A 15,631-nucleotide genomic window follows, 5' to 3' on the forward strand; every position below is an offset into this window, starting at 1 on the left:
ATACTGTTTTGTTATTTCCAGAGACTCTTTGGAAGTCTTCCTTGGCGCACTCTTTTCAAACTGAGTTCCTTAATATCGTATCTTACGATAGTTTAAAATCAGTATGGAAGCATCTTTGTCACATGAGAAAGGTAGCATGAAAAAAGGGCTGGCAGGGGTAGCGACAAGAAAGCAAGAAATGAAGACAGCCAGAGTTCCCAGGCGGTCGCCGATCCGAATACTAACGTTGTTGCTTATCTTCGGTGGTCGGACAGGAACAGGTTTTTTTTAATGTAGTTAGTTTTTGGAATTTAGCGCTCCTACAAAACAGTAGGCTCTGACGCATTTCAAGAGCACATCTGTCGATTCGCAGTGTTTCGTTATTTTCAACGACTTCCTAGCACTCTTCCTCCGCGCTTTCTTGTTCAAACTGAGTTCATTACTGTAATTTCGCATCTTACGTTTAATACAGTAGTTTAAAATGCTTGTGGAAGCATCTTTGTCGCACCTGAGAGTTTGTATGAAAAGAGGGCTGGCAGGTGTAGTGACGTACAATCTAAAAAGAGAGAGGGAGCCAACAGCACCCGGTGTTCCCAGGCGGTCACCCATCCAAGTACTAACCGGGCCCGATGTTGCTTAACTTCGGTGATCGGACGAGAACCGGTGTATTCAACATGGTATGGCCGTTGGCGTCCTTATACTGTAGCTGCACGGCAGAAGAAGGCTTCGCCTCTCCTCCTAACACACGCAATCGCTGTTTTCGGTGGCACATTTGACGCAAAGCACGTCCTTCCACCTCGAAGGCGACGCGCCGCCACGTGGGTCGGACGCACAACACAGCTGCTCGTTGCACCGCCTGTCATTCGTTTGGTTCGTGCGGCCTCCGACACTCGCGGGAGACGCACCTTGTTATCGTTATCCGGCGCAGGGCTTGCGCGCGGCCGGGCGGCTTGGGGACTGCGCGGGGTGTGGCAGTGTCGTGCTGGACCGAGGGAAGCGTTCTTACCTGCCTGACACGCGTCGCGCTTCCAGATATTTGCGTAATTCGCACGGTGCATTCTCGGCTGTCCCCTTCCGTCCCGACTTGTCCCGACTTTGCTCGACTGCCGCTCGCTGCCGCTCGGGTCGCGGTCCGTATGACAGCACAAGCACGAGAATCATCTGCGAGATGGGCGCGGGCCGAACCGGCGTGTCCGAGGCGCCGTGTGCGGCCGTTCGGAGCTACCAGAGCAGCTCTGTGCTGCGCCGTGCCGTGGAAAGGTGCGAAAACATGCACACAAGACACAGGCTGTTGGACAAAGTATCCCTCTCTTGTAGCGACGAAAGGTAAATTTTTGTTTACAAATTTGCCTTTGTGCACTGCTACAAAACAATATGCCCTGACGTTTTTCACAACATTTCTGTCACTTCATACTGTTTTGTTATTTCCAGAGACTCTTTGGAAGTCTTCCTTGGCGCACTCTTTTCAAACTGAGTTCCTTAATATCGTATCTTACGATAGTTTAAAATCAGTATGGAAGCATCTTTGTCACATGAGAAAGGTAGCATGAAAAAAGGGCTGGCAGGGGTAGCGACAAGAAAGCAAGAAATGAAGACAGCCAGAGTTCCCAGGCGGTCGCCGATCCGAATACTAACGTTGTTGCTTATCTTCGGTGGTCGGACAGGAACAGGTTTTTTTTAATGTAGTTAGTTTTTGGAATTTAGCGCTCCTACAAAACAGTAGGCTCTGACGCATTTCAAGAGCACATCTGTCGATTCGCAGTGTTTCGTTATTTTCAACGACTTCCTAGCACTCTTCCTCCGCGCTTTCTTGTTCAAACTGAGTTCATTACTGTAATTTCGCATCTTACGTTTAATACAGTAGTTTAAAATGCTTGTGGAAGCATCTTTGTCGCACCTGAGAGTTTGTATGAAAAGAGGGCTGGCAGGTGTAGTGACGTACAATCTAAAAAGAGAGAGGGAGCCAACAGCACCCGGTGTTCCCAGGCGGTCACCCATCCAAGTACTAACCGGGCCCGATGTTGCTTAACTTCGGTGATCGGACGAGAACCGGTGTATTCAACATGGTATGGCCGTTGGCGTCCTTATACTGTAGCTGCACGGCAGAAGAAGGCTTCGCCTCTCCTCCTAACACACGCAATCGCTGTTTTCGGTGGCACATTTGACGCAAAGCACGTCCTTCCACCTCGAAGGCGACGCGCCGCCACGTGGGTCGGACGCACAACACAGCTGCTCGTTGCACCGCCTGTCATTCGTTTGGTTCGTGCGGCCTCCGACACTCGCGGGAGACGCACCTTGTTATCGTTATCCGGCGCAGGGCTTGCGCGCGGCCGGGCGGCTTGGGGACTGCGCGGGGTGTGGCAGTGTCGTGCTGGACCGAGGGAAGCGTTCTTACCTGCCTGACACGCGTCGCGCTTCCAGATATTTGCGTAATTCGCACGGTGCATTCTCGGCTGTCCCCTTCCGTCCCGACTTGTCCCGACTTTGCTCGACTGCCGCTCGCTGCCGCTCGGGTCGCGGTCCGTATGACAGCACAAGCACGAGAATCATCTGCGAGATGGGCGCGGGCCGAACCGGCGTGTCCGAGGCGCCGTGTGCGGCCGTTCGGAGCTACCAGAGCAGCTCTGTGCTGCGCCGTGCCGTGGAAAGGTGCGAAAACATGCACACAAGACACAGGCTGTTGGACAAAGTATCCCTCTCTTGTAGCGACGAAAGGTAAATTTTTGTTTACAAATTTGCCTTTGTGCACTGCTACAAAACAATATGCCCTGACGTTTTTCACAACATTTCTGTCACTTCATACTGTTTTGTTATTTCCAGAGACTCTTTGGAAGTCTTCCTTGGCGCACTCTTTTCAAACTGAGTTCCTTAATATCGTATCTTACGATAGTTTAAAATCAGTATGGAAGCATCTTTGTCACATGAGAAAGGTAGCATGAAAAAAGGGCTGGCAGGGGTAGCGACAAGAAAGCAAGAAATGAAGACAGCCAGAGTTCCCAGGCGGTCGCCGATCCGAATACTAACGTTGTTGCTTATCTTCGGTGGTCGGACAGGAACAGGTTTTTTTTAATGTAGTTAGTTTTTGGAATTTAGCGCTCCTACAAAACAGTAGGCTCTGACGCATTTCAAGAGCACATCTGTCGATTCGCAGTGTTTCGTTATTTTCAACGACTTCCTAGCACTCTTCCTCCGCGCTTTCTTGTTCAAACTGAGTTCATTACTGTAATTTCGCATCTTACGTTTAATACAGTAGTTTAAAATGCTTGTGGAAGCATCTTTGTCGCACCTGAGAGTTTGTATGAAAAGAGGGCTGGCAGGTGTAGTGACGTACAATCTAAAAAGAGAGAGGGAGCCAACAGCACCCGGTGTTCCCAGGCGGTCACCCATCCAAGTACTAACCGGGCCCGATGTTGCTTAACTTCGGTGATCGGACGAGAACCGGTGTATTCAACATGGTATGGCCGTTGGCGTCCTTATACTGTAGCTGCACGGCAGAAGAAGGCTTCGCCTCTCCTCCTAACACACGCAATCGCTGTTTTCGGTGGCACATTTGACGCAAAGCACGTCCTTCCACCTCGAAGGCGACGCGCCGCCACGTGGGTCGGACGCACAACACAGCTGCTCGTTGCACCGCCTGTCATTCGTTTGGTTCGTGCGGCCTCCGACACTCGCGGGAGACGCACCTTGTTATCGTTATCCGGCGCAGGGCTTGCGCGCGGCCGGGCGGCTTGGGGACTGCGCGGGGTGTGGCAGTGTCGTGCTGGACCGAGGGAAGCGTTCTTACCTGCCTGACACGCGTCGCGCTTCCAGATATTTGCGTAATTCGCACGGTGCATTCTCGGCTGTCCCCTTCCGTCCCGACTTGTCCCGACTTTGCTCGACTGCCGCTCGCTGCCGCTCGGGTCGCGGTCCGTATGACAGCACAAGCACGAGAATCATCTGCGAGATGGGCGCGGGCCGAACCGGCGTGTCCGAGGCGCCGTGTGCGGCCGTTCGGAGCTACCAGAGCAGCTCTGTGCTGCGCCGTGCCGTGGAAAGGTGCGAAAACATGCACACAAGACACAGGCTGTTGGACAAAGTATCCCTCTCTTGTAGCGACGAAAGGTAAATTTTTGTTTACAAATTTGCCTTTGTGCACTGCTACAAAACAATATGCCCTGACGTTTTTCACAACATTTCTGTCACTTCATACTGTTTTGTTATTTCCAGAGACTCTTTGGAAGTCTTCCTTGGCGCACTCTTTTCAAACTGAGTTCCTTAATATCGTATCTTACGATAGTTTAAAATCAGTATGGAAGCATCTTTGTCACATGAGAAAGGTAGCATGAAAAAAGGGCTGGCAGGGGTAGCGACAAGAAAGCAAGAAATGAAGACAGCCAGAGTTCCCAGGCGGTCGCCGATCCGAATACTAACGTTGTTGCTTATCTTCGGTGGTCGGACAGGAACAGGTTTTTTTTAATGTAGTTAGTTTTTGGAATTTAGCGCTCCTACAAAACAGTAGGCTCTGACGCATTTCAAGAGCACATCTGTCGATTCGCAGTGTTTCGTTATTTTCAACGACTTCCTAGCACTCTTCCTCCGCGCTTTCTTGTTCAAACTGAGTTCATTACTGTAATTTCGCATCTTACGTTTAATACAGTAGTTTAAAATGCTTGTGGAAGCATCTTTGTCGCACCTGAGAGTTTGTATGAAAAGAGGGCTGGCAGGTGTAGTGACGTACAATCTAAAAAGAGAGAGGGAGCCAACAGCACCCGGTGTTCCCAGGCGGTCACCCATCCAAGTACTAACCGGGCCCGATGTTGCTTAACTTCGGTGATCGGACGAGAACCGGTGTATTCAACATGGTATGGCCGTTGGCGTCCTTATACTGTAGCTGCACGGCAGAAGAAGGCTTCGCCTCTCCTCCTAACACACGCAATCGCTGTTTTCGGTGGCACATTTGACGCAAAGCACGTCCTTCCACCTCGAAGGCGACGCGCCGCCACGTGGGTCGGACGCACAACACAGCTGCTCGTTGCACCGCCTGTCATTCGTTTGGTTCGTGCGGCCTCCGACACTCGCGGGAGACGCACCTTGTTATCGTTATCCGGCGCAGGGCTTGCGCGCGGCCGGGCGGCTTGGGGACTGCGCGGGGTGTGGCAGTGTCGTGCTGGACCGAGGGAAGCGTTCTTACCTGCCTGACACGCGTCGCGCTTCCAGATATTTGCGTAATTCGCACGGTGCATTCTCGGCTGTCCCCTTCCGTCCCGACTTGTCCCGACTTTGCTCGACTGCCGCTCGCTGCCGCTCGGGTCGCGGTCCGTATGACAGCACAAGCACGAGAATCATCTGCGAGATGGGCGCGGGCCGAACCGGCGTGTCCGAGGCGCCGTGTGCGGCCGTTCGGAGCTACCAGAGCAGCTCTGTGCTGCGCCGTGCCGTGGAAAGGTGCGAAAACATGCACACAAGACACAGGCTGTTGGACAAAGTATCCCTCTCTTGTAGCGACGAAAGGTAAATTTTTGTTTACAAATTTGCCTTTGTGCACTGCTACAAAACAATATGCCCTGACGTTTTTCACAACATTTCTGTCACTTCATACTGTTTTGTTATTTCCAGAGACTCTTTGGAAGTCTTCCTTGGCGCACTCTTTTCAAACTGAGTTCCTTAATATCGTATCTTACGATAGTTTAAAATCAGTATGGAAGCATCTTTGTCACATGAGAAAGGTAGCATGAAAAAAGGGCTGGCAGGGGTAGCGACAAGAAAGCAAGAAATGAAGACAGCCAGAGTTCCCAGGCGGTCGCCGATCCGAATACTAACGTTGTTGCTTATCTTCGGTGGTCGGACAGGAACAGGTTTTTTTTAATGTAGTTAGTTTTTGGAATTTAGCGCTCCTACAAAACAGTAGGCTCTGACGCATTTCAAGAGCACATCTGTCGATTCGCAGTGTTTCGTTATTTTCAACGACTTCCTAGCACTCTTCCTCCGCGCTTTCTTGTTCAAACTGAGTTCATTACTGTAATTTCGCATCTTACGTTTAATACAGTAGTTTAAAATGCTTGTGGAAGCATCTTTGTCGCACCTGAGAGTTTGTATGAAAAGAGGGCTGGCAGGTGTAGTGACGTACAATCTAAAAAGAGAGAGGGAGCCAACAGCACCCGGTGTTCCCAGGCGGTCACCCATCCAAGTACTAACCGGGCCCGATGTTGCTTAACTTCGGTGATCGGACGAGAACCGGTGTATTCAACATGGTATGGCCGTTGGCGTCCTTATACTGTAGCTGCACGGCAGAAGAAGGCTTCGCCTCTCCTCCTAACACACGCAATCGCTGTTTTCGGTGGCACATTTGACGCAAAGCACGTCCTTCCACCTCGAAGGCGACGCGCCGCCACGTGGGTCGGACGCACAACACAGCTGCTCGTTGCACCGCCTGTCATTCGTTTGGTTCGTGCGGCCTCCGACACTCGCGGGAGACGCACCTTGTTATCGTTATCCGGCGCAGGGCTTGCGCGCGGCCGGGCGGCTTGGGGACTGCGCGGGGTGTGGCAGTGTCGTGCTGGACCGAGGGAAGCGTTCTTACCTGCCTGACACGCGTCGCGCTTCCAGATATTTGCGTAATTCGCACGGTGCATTCTCGGCTGTCCCCTTCCGTCCCGACTTGTCCCGACTTTGCTCGACTGCCGCTCGCTGCCGCTCGGGTCGCGGTCCGTATGACAGCACAAGCACGAGAATCATCTGCGAGATGGGCGCGGGCCGAACCGGCGTGTCCGAGGCGCCGTGTGCGGCCGTTCGGAGCTACCAGAGCAGCTCTGTGCTGCGCCGTGCCGTGGAAAGGTGCGAAAACATGCACACAAGACACAGGCTGTTGGACAAAGTATCCCTCTCTTGTAGCGACGAAAGGTAAATTTTTGTTTACAAATTTGCCTTTGTGCACTGCTACAAAACAATATGCCCTGACGTTTTTCACAACATTTCTGTCACTTCATACTGTTTTGTTATTTCCAGAGACTCTTTGGAAGTCTTCCTTGGCGCACTCTTTTCAAACTGAGTTCCTTAATATCGTATCTTACGATAGTTTAAAATCAGTATGGAAGCATCTTTGTCACATGAGAAAGGTAGCATGAAAAAAGGGCTGGCAGGGGTAGCGACAAGAAAGCAAGAAATGAAGACAGCCAGAGTTCCCAGGCGGTCGCCGATCCGAATACTAACGTTGTTGCTTATCTTCGGTGGTCGGACAGGAACAGGTTTTTTTTAATGTAGTTAGTTTTTGGAATTTAGCGCTCCTACAAAACAGTAGGCTCTGACGCATTTCAAGAGCACATCTGTCGATTCGCAGTGTTTCGTTATTTTCAACGACTTCCTAGCACTCTTCCTCCGCGCTTTCTTGTTCAAACTGAGTTCATTACTGTAATTTCGCATCTTACGTTTAATACAGTAGTTTAAAATGCTTGTGGAAGCATCTTTGTCGCACCTGAGAGTTTGTATGAAAAGAGGGCTGGCAGGTGTAGTGACGTACAATCTAAAAAGAGAGAGGGAGCCAACAGCACCCGGTGTTCCCAGGCGGTCACCCATCCAAGTACTAACCGGGCCCGATGTTGCTTAACTTCGGTGATCGGACGAGAACCGGTGTATTCAACATGGTATGGCCGTTGGCGTCCTTATACTGTAGCTGCACGGCAGAAGAAGGCTTCGCCTCTCCTCCTAACACACGCAATCGCTGTTTTCGGTGGCACATTTGACGCAAAGCACGTCCTTCCACCTCGAAGGCGACGCGCCGCCACGTGGGTCGGACGCACAACACAGCTGCTCGTTGCACCGCCTGTCATTCGTTTGGTTCGTGCGGCCTCCGACACTCGCGGGAGACGCACCTTGTTATCGTTATCCGGCGCAGGGCTTGCGCGCGGCCGGGCGGCTTGGGGACTGCGCGGGGTGTGGCAGTGTCGTGCTGGACCGAGGGAAGCGTTCTTACCTGCCTGACACGCGTCGCGCTTCCAGATATTTGCGTAATTCGCACGGTGCATTCTCGGCTGTCCCCTTCCGTCCCGACTTGTCCCGACTTTGCTCGACTGCCGCTCGCTGCCGCTCGGGTCGCGGTCCGTATGACAGCACAAGCACGAGAATCATCTGCGAGATGGGCGCGGGCCGAACCGGCGTGTCCGAGGCGCCGTGTGCGGCCGTTCGGAGCTACCAGAGCAGCTCTGTGCTGCGCCGTGCCGTGGAAAGGTGCGAAAACATGCACACAAGACACAGGCTGTTGGACAAAGTATCCCTCTCTTGTAGCGACGAAAGGTAAATTTTTGTTTACAAATTTGCCTTTGTGCACTGCTACAAAACAATATGCCCTGACGTTTTTCACAACATTTCTGTCACTTCATACTGTTTTGTTATTTCCAGAGACTCTTTGGAAGTCTTCCTTGGCGCACTCTTTTCAAACTGAGTTCCTTAATATCGTATCTTACGATAGTTTAAAATCAGTATGGAAGCATCTTTGTCACATGAGAAAGGTAGCATGAAAAAAGGGCTGGCAGGGGTAGCGACAAGAAAGCAAGAAATGAAGACAGCCAGAGTTCCCAGGCGGTCGCCGATCCGAATACTAACGTTGTTGCTTATCTTCGGTGGTCGGACAGGAACAGGTTTTTTTTAATGTAGTTAGTTTTTGGAATTTAGCGCTCCTACAAAACAGTAGGCTCTGACGCATTTCAAGAGCACATCTGTCGATTCGCAGTGTTTCGTTATTTTCAACGACTTCCTAGCACTCTTCCTCCGCGCTTTCTTGTTCAAACTGAGTTCATTACTGTAATTTCGCATCTTACGTTTAATACAGTAGTTTAAAATGCTTGTGGAAGCATCTTTGTCGCACCTGAGAGTTTGTATGAAAAGAGGGCTGGCAGGTGTAGTGACGTACAATCTAAAAAGAGAGAGGGAGCCAACAGCACCCGGTGTTCCCAGGCGGTCACCCATCCAAGTACTAACCGGGCCCGATGTTGCTTAACTTCGGTGATCGGACGAGAACCGGTGTATTCAACATGGTATGGCCGTTGGCGTCCTTATACTGTAGCTGCACGGCAGAAGAAGGCTTCGCCTCTCCTCCTAACACACGCAATCGCTGTTTTCGGTGGCACATTTGACGCAAAGCACGTCCTTCCACCTCGAAGGCGACGCGCCGCCACGTGGGTCGGACGCACAACACAGCTGCTCGTTGCACCGCCTGTCATTCGTTTGGTTCGTGCGGCCTCCGACACTCGCGGGAGACGCACCTTGTTATCGTTATCCGTCGCAGGGCTTGCGCGCGGCCGGGCGGCTTGGGGACTGCGCGGGGTGTGGCAGTGTCGTGCTGGACCGAGGGAAGCGTTCTTACCTGCCTGACACGCGTCGCGCTTCCAGATATTTGCGTAATTCGCACGGTGCATTCTCGGCTGTCCCCTTCCGTCCCGACTTGTCCCGACTTTGCTCGACTGCCGCTCGCTGCCGCTCGGGTCGCGGTCCGTATGACAGCACAAGCACGAGAATCATCTGCGAGATGGGCGCGGGCCGAACCGGCGTGTCCGAGGCGCCGTGTGCGGCCGTTCGGAGCTACCAGAGCAGCTCTGTGCTGCGCCGTGCCGTGGAAAGGTGCGAAAACATGCACACAAGACACAGGCTGTTGGACAAAGTATCCCTCTCTTGTAGCGACGAAAGGTAAATTTTTGTTTACAAATTTGCCTTTGTGCACTGCTACAAAACAATATGCCCTGACGTTTTTCACAACATTTCTGTCACTTCATACTGTTTTGTTATTTCCAGAGACTCTTTGGAAGTCTTCCTTGGCGCACTCTTTTCAAACTGAGTTCCTTAATATCGTATCTTACGATAGTTTAAAATCAGTATGGAAGCATCTTTGTCACATGAGAAAGGTAGCATGAAAAAAGGGCTGGCAGGGGTAGCGACAAGAAAGCAAGAAATGAAGACAGCCAGAGTTCCCAGGCGGTCGCCGATCCGAATACTAACGTTGTTGCTTATCTTCGGTGGTCGGACAGGAACAGGTTTTTTTTAATGTAGTTAGTTTTTGGAATTTAGCGCTCCTACAAAACAGTAGGCTCTGACGCATTTCAAGAGCACATCTGTCGATTCGCAGTGTTTCGTTATTTTCAACGACTTCCTAGCACTCTTCCTCCGCGCTTTCTTGTTCAAACTGAGTTCATTACTGTAATTTCGCATCTTACGTTTAATACAGTAGTTTAAAATGCTTGTGGAAGCATCTTTGTCGCACCTGAGAGTTTGTATGAAAAGAGGGCTGGCAGGTGTAGTGACGTACAATCTAAAAAGAGAGAGGGAGCCAACAGCACCCGGTGTTCCCAGGCGGTCACCCATCCAAGTACTAACCGGGCCCGATGTTGCTTAACTTCGGTGATCGGACGAGAACCGGTGTATTCAACATGGTATGGCCGTTGGCGTCCTTATACTGTAGCTGCACGGCAGAAGAAGGCTTCGCCTCTCCTCCTAACACACGCAATCGCTGTTTTCGGTGGCACATTTGACGCAAAGCACGTCCTTCCACCTCGAAGGCGACGCGCCGCCACGTGGGTCGGACGCACAACACAGCTGCTCGTTGCACCGCCTGTCATTCGTTTGGTTCGTGCGGCCTCCGACACTCGCGGGAGACGCACCTTGTTATCGTTATCCGGCGCAGGGCTTGCGCGCGGCCGGGCGGCTTGGGGACTGCGCGGGGTGTGGCAGTGTCGTGCTGGACCGAGGGAAGCGTTCTTACCTGCCTGACACGCGTCGCGCTTCCAGATATTTGCGTAATTCGCACGGTGCATTCTCGGCTGTCCCCTTCCGTCCCGACTTGTCCCGACTTTGCTCGACTGCCGCTCGCTGCCGCTCGGGTCGCGGTCCGTATGACAGCACAAGCACGAGAATCATCTGCGAGATGGGCGCGGGCCGAACCGGCGTGTCCGAGGCGCCGTGTGCGGCCGTTCGGAGCTACCAGAGCAGCTCTGTGCTGCGCCGTGCCGTGGAAAGGTGCGAAAACATGCACACAAGACACAGGCTGTTGGACAAAGTATCCCTCTCTTGTAGCGACGAAAGGTAAATTTTTGTTTACAAATTTGCCTTTGTGCACTGCTACAAAACAATATGCCCTGACGTTTTTCACAACATTTCTGTCACTTCATACTGTTTTGTTATTTCCAGAGACTCTTTGGAAGTCTTCCTTGGCGCACTCTTTTCAAACTGAGTTCCTTAATATCGTATCTTACGATAGTTTAAAATCAGTATGGAAGCATCTTTGTCACATGAGAAAGGTAGCATGAAAAAAGGGCTGGCAGGGGTAGCGACAAGAAAGCAAGAAATGAAGACAGCCAGAGTTCCCAGGCGGTCGCCGATCCGAATACTAACGTTGTTGCTTATCTTCGGTGGTCGGACAGGAACAGGTTTTTTTTAATGTAGTTAGTTTTTGGAATTTAGCGCTCCTACAAAACAGTAGGCTCTGACGCATTTCAAGAGCACATCTGTCGATTCGCAGTGTTTCGTTATTTTCAACGACTTCCTAGCACTCTTCCTCCGCGCTTTCTTGTTCAAACTGAGTTCATTACTGTAATTTCGCATCTTACGTTTAATACAGTAGTTTAAAATGCTTGTGGAAGCATCTTTGTCGCACCTGAGAGTTTGTATGAAAAGAGGGCTGGCAGGTGTAGTGACGTACAATCTAAAAAGAGAGAGGGAGCCAACAGCACCCGGTGTTCCCAGGCGGTCACCCATCCAAGTACTAACCGGGCCCGATGTTGCTTAACTTCGGTGATCGGACGAGAACCGGTGTATTCAACATGGTATGGCCGTTGGCGTCCTTATACTGTAGCTGCACGGCAGAAGAAGGCTTCGCCTCTCCTCCTAACACACGCAATCGCTGTTTTCGGTGGCACATTTGACGCAAAGCACGTCCTTCCACCTCGAAGGCGACGCGCCGCCACGTGGGTCGGACGCACAACACAGCTGCTCGTTGCACCGCCTGTCATTCGTTTGGTTCGTGCGGCCTCCGACACTCGCGGGAGACGCACCTTGTTATCGTTATCCGGCGCAGGGCTTGCGCGCGGCCGGGCGGCTTGGGGACTGCGCGGGGTGTGGCAGTGTCGTGCTGGACCGAGGGAAGCGTTCTTACCTGCCTGACACGCGTCGCGCTTCCAGATATTTGCGTAATTCGCACGGTGCATTCTCGGCTGTCCCCTTCCGTCCCGACTTGTCCCGACTTTGCTCGACTGCCGCTCGCTGCCGCTCGGGTCGCGGTCCGTATGACAGCACAAGCACGAGAATCATCTGCGAGATGGGCGCGGGCCGAACCGGCGTGTCCGAGGCGCCGTGTGCGGCCGTTCGGAGCTACCAGAGCAGCTCTGTGCTGCGCCGTGCCGTGGAAAGGTGCGAAAACATGCACACAAGACACAGGCTGTTGGACAAAGTATCCCTCTCTTGTAGCGACGAAAGGTAAATTTTTGTTTACAAATTTGCCTTTGTGCACTGCTACAAAACAATATGCCCTGACGTTTTTCACAACATTTCTGTCACTTCATACTGTTTTGTTATTTCCAGAGACTCTTTGGAAGTCTTCCTTGGCGCACTCTTTTCAAACTGAGTTCCTTAATATCGTATCTTACGATAGTTTAAAATCAGTATGGAAGCATCTTTGTCACATGAGAAAGGTAGCATGAAAAAAGGGCTGGCAGGGGTAGCGACAAGAAAGCAAGAAATGAAGACAGCCAGAGTTCCCAGGCGGTCGCCGATCCGAATACTAACGTTGTTGCTTATCTTCGGTGGTCGGACAGGAACAGGTTTTTTTTAATGTAGTTAGTTTTTGGAATTTAGCGCTCCTACAAAACAGTAGGCTCTGACGCATTTCAAGAGCACATCTGTCGATTCGCAGTGTTTCGTTATTTTCAACGACTTCCTAGCACTCTTCCTCCGCGCTTTCTTGTTCAAACTGAGTTCATTACTGTAATTTCGCATCTTACGTTTAATACAGTAGTTTAAAATGCTTGTGGAAGCATCTTTGTCGCACCTGAGAGTTTGTATGAAAAGAGGGCTGGCAGGTGTAGTGACGTACAATCTAAAAAGAGAGAGGGAGCCAACAGCACCCGGTGTTCCCAGGCGGTCACCCATCCAAGTACTAACCGGGCCCGATGTTGCTTAACTTCGGTGATCGGACGAGAACCGGTGTATTCAACATGGTATGGCCGTTGGCGTCCTTATACTGTAGCTGCACGGCAGAAGAAGGCTTCGCCTCTCCTCCTAACACACGCAATCGCTGTTTTCGGTGGCACATTTGACGCAAAGCACGTCCTTCCACCTCGAAGGCGACGCGCCGCCACGTGGGTCGGACGCACAACACAGCTGCTCGTTGCACCGCCTGTCATTCGTTTGGTTCGTGCGGCCTCCGACACTCGCGGGAGACGCACCTTGTTATCGTTATCCGGCGCAGGGCTTGCGCGCGGCCGGGCGGCTTGGGGACTGCGCGGGGTGTGGCAGTGTCGTGCTGGACCGAGGGAAGCGTTCTTACCTGCCTGACACGCGTCGCGCTTCCAGATATTTGCGTAATTCGCACGGTGCATTCTCGGCTGTCCCCTTCCGTCCCGACTTGTCCCGACTTTGCTCGACTGCCGCTCGCTGCCGCTCGGGTCGCGGTCCGTATGACAGCACAAGCACGAGAATCATCTGCGAGATGGGCGCGGGCCGAACCGGCGGGTCCGAGGCGCCGTGTGCGGCCGTTCGGAGCTACCAGAGCAGCTCTGTGCTGCGCCGTGCCGTGGAAAGGTGCGAAAACATGCACACAAGACACAGGCTGTTGGACAAAGTATCCCTCTCTTGTAGCGACGAAAGGTAAATTTTTGTTTACAAATTTGCCTTTGTGCACTGCTACAAAACAATATGCCCTGACGTTTTTCACAACATTTCTGTCACTTCATACTGTTTTGTTATTTCCAGAGACTCTTTGGAAGTCTTCCTTGGCGCACTCTTTTCAAACTGAGTTCCTTAATATCGTATCTTACGATAGTTTAAAATCAGTATGGAAGCATCTTTGTCACATGAGAAAGGTAGCATGAAAAAAGGGCTGGCAGGGGTAGCGACAAGAAAGCAAGAAATGAAGACAGCCAGAGTTCCCAGGCGGTCGCCGATCCGAATACTAACGTTGTTGCTTATCTTCGGTGGTCGGACAGGAACAGGTTTTTTTTAATGTAGTTAGTTTTTGGAATTTAGCGCTACTACAAAACAGTAGGCTCTGACGCATTTCAAGAGCACATCTGTCGATTCGCAGTGTTTCGTTATTTTCAACGACTTCCTAGCACTCTTCCTCCGCGCTTTCTTGTTCAAACTGAGTTCATTACTGTAATTTCGCATCTTACGTTTAATACAGTAGTTTAAAATGCTTGTGGAAGCATCTTTGTCGCACCTGAGAGTTTGTATGAAAAGAGGGCTGGCAGGTGTAGTGACGTACAATCTAAAAAGAGAGAGGGAGCCAACAGCACCCGGTGTTCCCAGGCGGTCACCCATCCAAGTACTAACCGGGCCCGATGTTGCTTAACTTCGGTGATCGGACGAGAACCGGTGTATTCAACATGGTATGGCCGTTGGCGTCCTTATACTGTAGCTACACGGCAGAAGAAGGCTTCGCCTCTCCTCCTAACACACGCAATCGCTGTTTTCGGTGGCACATTTGACGCAAAGCACGTCCTTCCACCTCGAAGGCGACGCGCCGCCACGTGGGTCGGACGCACAACACAGCTGCTCGTTGCACCGCCTGTCATTCGTTTGGTTCGTGCGGCCTCCGACACTCGCGGGAGACGCACCTTGTTATCGTTATCCGGCGCAGGGCTTGCGCGCGGCCGGGCGGCTTGGGGACTGCGCGGGGTGTGGCAGTGTCGTGCTGGACCGAGGGAAGCGTTCTTACCTGCCTGACACGCGTCGCGCTTCCAGATATTTGCGTAATTCGCACGGTGCATTCTCGGCTGTCCCCTTCCGTCCCGACTTGTCCCGACTTTGCTCGACTGCCGCTCGCTGCCGCTCGGGTCGCGGTCCGTATGACAGCACAAGCACGAGAATCATCTGCGAGATGGGCGCGGGCCGAACCGGCGTGTCCGAGGCGCCGTGTGCGGCCGTTCGGAGCTACCAGAGCAGCTCTGTGCTGCGCCGTGCCGTGGAAAGGTGCGAAAACATGCACACAAGACACAGGCTGTTGGACAAAGTATCCCTCTCTTGTAGCGACGAAAGGTAAATTTTTGTTTACAAATTTGCCTTTGTGCACTGCTACAAAACAATATGCCCTGACGTTTTTCACAACATTTCTGTCACTTCATACTGTTTTGTTATTTCCAGAGACTCTTTGGAAGTCTTCCTTGGCGCACTCTTTTCAAACTGAGTTCCTTAATATCGTATCTTACGATAGTTTAAAATCAGTATGGAAGCATCTTTGTCACATGAGAAAGGTAGCATGAAAAAAGGGCTGGCAGGGGTAGCGACAAGAAAGCAAGAAATGAAGACAGCCAGAGTTCCCAGGCGGTCGCCGATCCGAATACTAACGTTGTTGCTTATCTTCGGTGGTCGGACAGGAACAGGTTTTTTTTAATGTAGTTAGTTTTTGGAATTTAGCGCTACTACAAAACAGTAGGCTCTGACGCATTTCAAGAGCACATCTGTCGATTCGCAG

At 51.7% G+C, this 15,631-nt stretch overlaps 11 non-coding genes across 11 annotated transcripts; all 11 read right to left on the reverse strand.

Moving 5' to 3' along the window:
* Positions 1-551: 551 nt before the first annotated feature.
* On the reverse strand, positions 552-670 carry LOC126313024 (5S ribosomal RNA). The gene has a single exon (XR_007554914.1). It is a non-coding gene; the product is annotated as a 5S ribosomal RNA (ribosomal RNA).
* Positions 671-1,940: 1,270 nt separating this feature from the next.
* LOC126313142 (5S ribosomal RNA) lies at positions 1,941-2,059 on the reverse strand. Its single transcript, XR_007555020.1, has one exon. It is a non-coding gene; the product is annotated as a 5S ribosomal RNA (ribosomal RNA).
* Positions 2,060-3,329: 1,270 nt separating this feature from the next.
* Positions 3,330-3,448, reverse strand: LOC126313154 (5S ribosomal RNA). Its single transcript, XR_007555031.1, has one exon. It is a non-coding gene; the product is annotated as a 5S ribosomal RNA (ribosomal RNA).
* Positions 3,449-4,718: 1,270 nt separating this feature from the next.
* On the reverse strand, positions 4,719-4,837 carry LOC126313166 (5S ribosomal RNA). The gene has a single exon (XR_007555042.1). It is a non-coding gene; the product is annotated as a 5S ribosomal RNA (ribosomal RNA).
* A 1,270-nt stretch (positions 4,838-6,107) lies between these two features.
* LOC126313178 (5S ribosomal RNA) lies at positions 6,108-6,226 on the reverse strand. The gene has a single exon (XR_007555053.1). It is a non-coding gene; the product is annotated as a 5S ribosomal RNA (ribosomal RNA).
* A 1,270-nt stretch (positions 6,227-7,496) lies between these two features.
* LOC126313031 (5S ribosomal RNA) lies at positions 7,497-7,615 on the reverse strand. The gene has a single exon (XR_007554920.1). It is a non-coding gene; the product is annotated as a 5S ribosomal RNA (ribosomal RNA).
* A 1,270-nt stretch (positions 7,616-8,885) lies between these two features.
* LOC126313043 (5S ribosomal RNA) lies at positions 8,886-9,004 on the reverse strand. Its single transcript, XR_007554931.1, has one exon. It is a non-coding gene; the product is annotated as a 5S ribosomal RNA (ribosomal RNA).
* A 1,270-nt stretch (positions 9,005-10,274) lies between these two features.
* On the reverse strand, positions 10,275-10,393 carry LOC126313055 (5S ribosomal RNA). The gene has a single exon (XR_007554942.1). It is a non-coding gene; the product is annotated as a 5S ribosomal RNA (ribosomal RNA).
* A 1,270-nt stretch (positions 10,394-11,663) lies between these two features.
* On the reverse strand, positions 11,664-11,782 carry LOC126313067 (5S ribosomal RNA). The gene has a single exon (XR_007554953.1). It is a non-coding gene; the product is annotated as a 5S ribosomal RNA (ribosomal RNA).
* Positions 11,783-13,052: 1,270 nt separating this feature from the next.
* Positions 13,053-13,171, reverse strand: LOC126313079 (5S ribosomal RNA). The gene has a single exon (XR_007554964.1). It is a non-coding gene; the product is annotated as a 5S ribosomal RNA (ribosomal RNA).
* A 1,270-nt stretch (positions 13,172-14,441) lies between these two features.
* Positions 14,442-14,560, reverse strand: LOC126313091 (5S ribosomal RNA). Its single transcript, XR_007554975.1, has one exon. It is a non-coding gene; the product is annotated as a 5S ribosomal RNA (ribosomal RNA).
* Positions 14,561-15,631: the final 1,071 nt, after the last annotated feature.

This window comes from Schistocerca gregaria, unplaced genomic scaffold (assembly GCF_023897955.1).
Source record: "Schistocerca gregaria isolate iqSchGreg1 unplaced genomic scaffold, iqSchGreg1.2 ptg000462l, whole genome shotgun sequence".
NCBI lineage: Eukaryota > Metazoa > Arthropoda > Insecta > Orthoptera > Acrididae > Schistocerca > Schistocerca gregaria.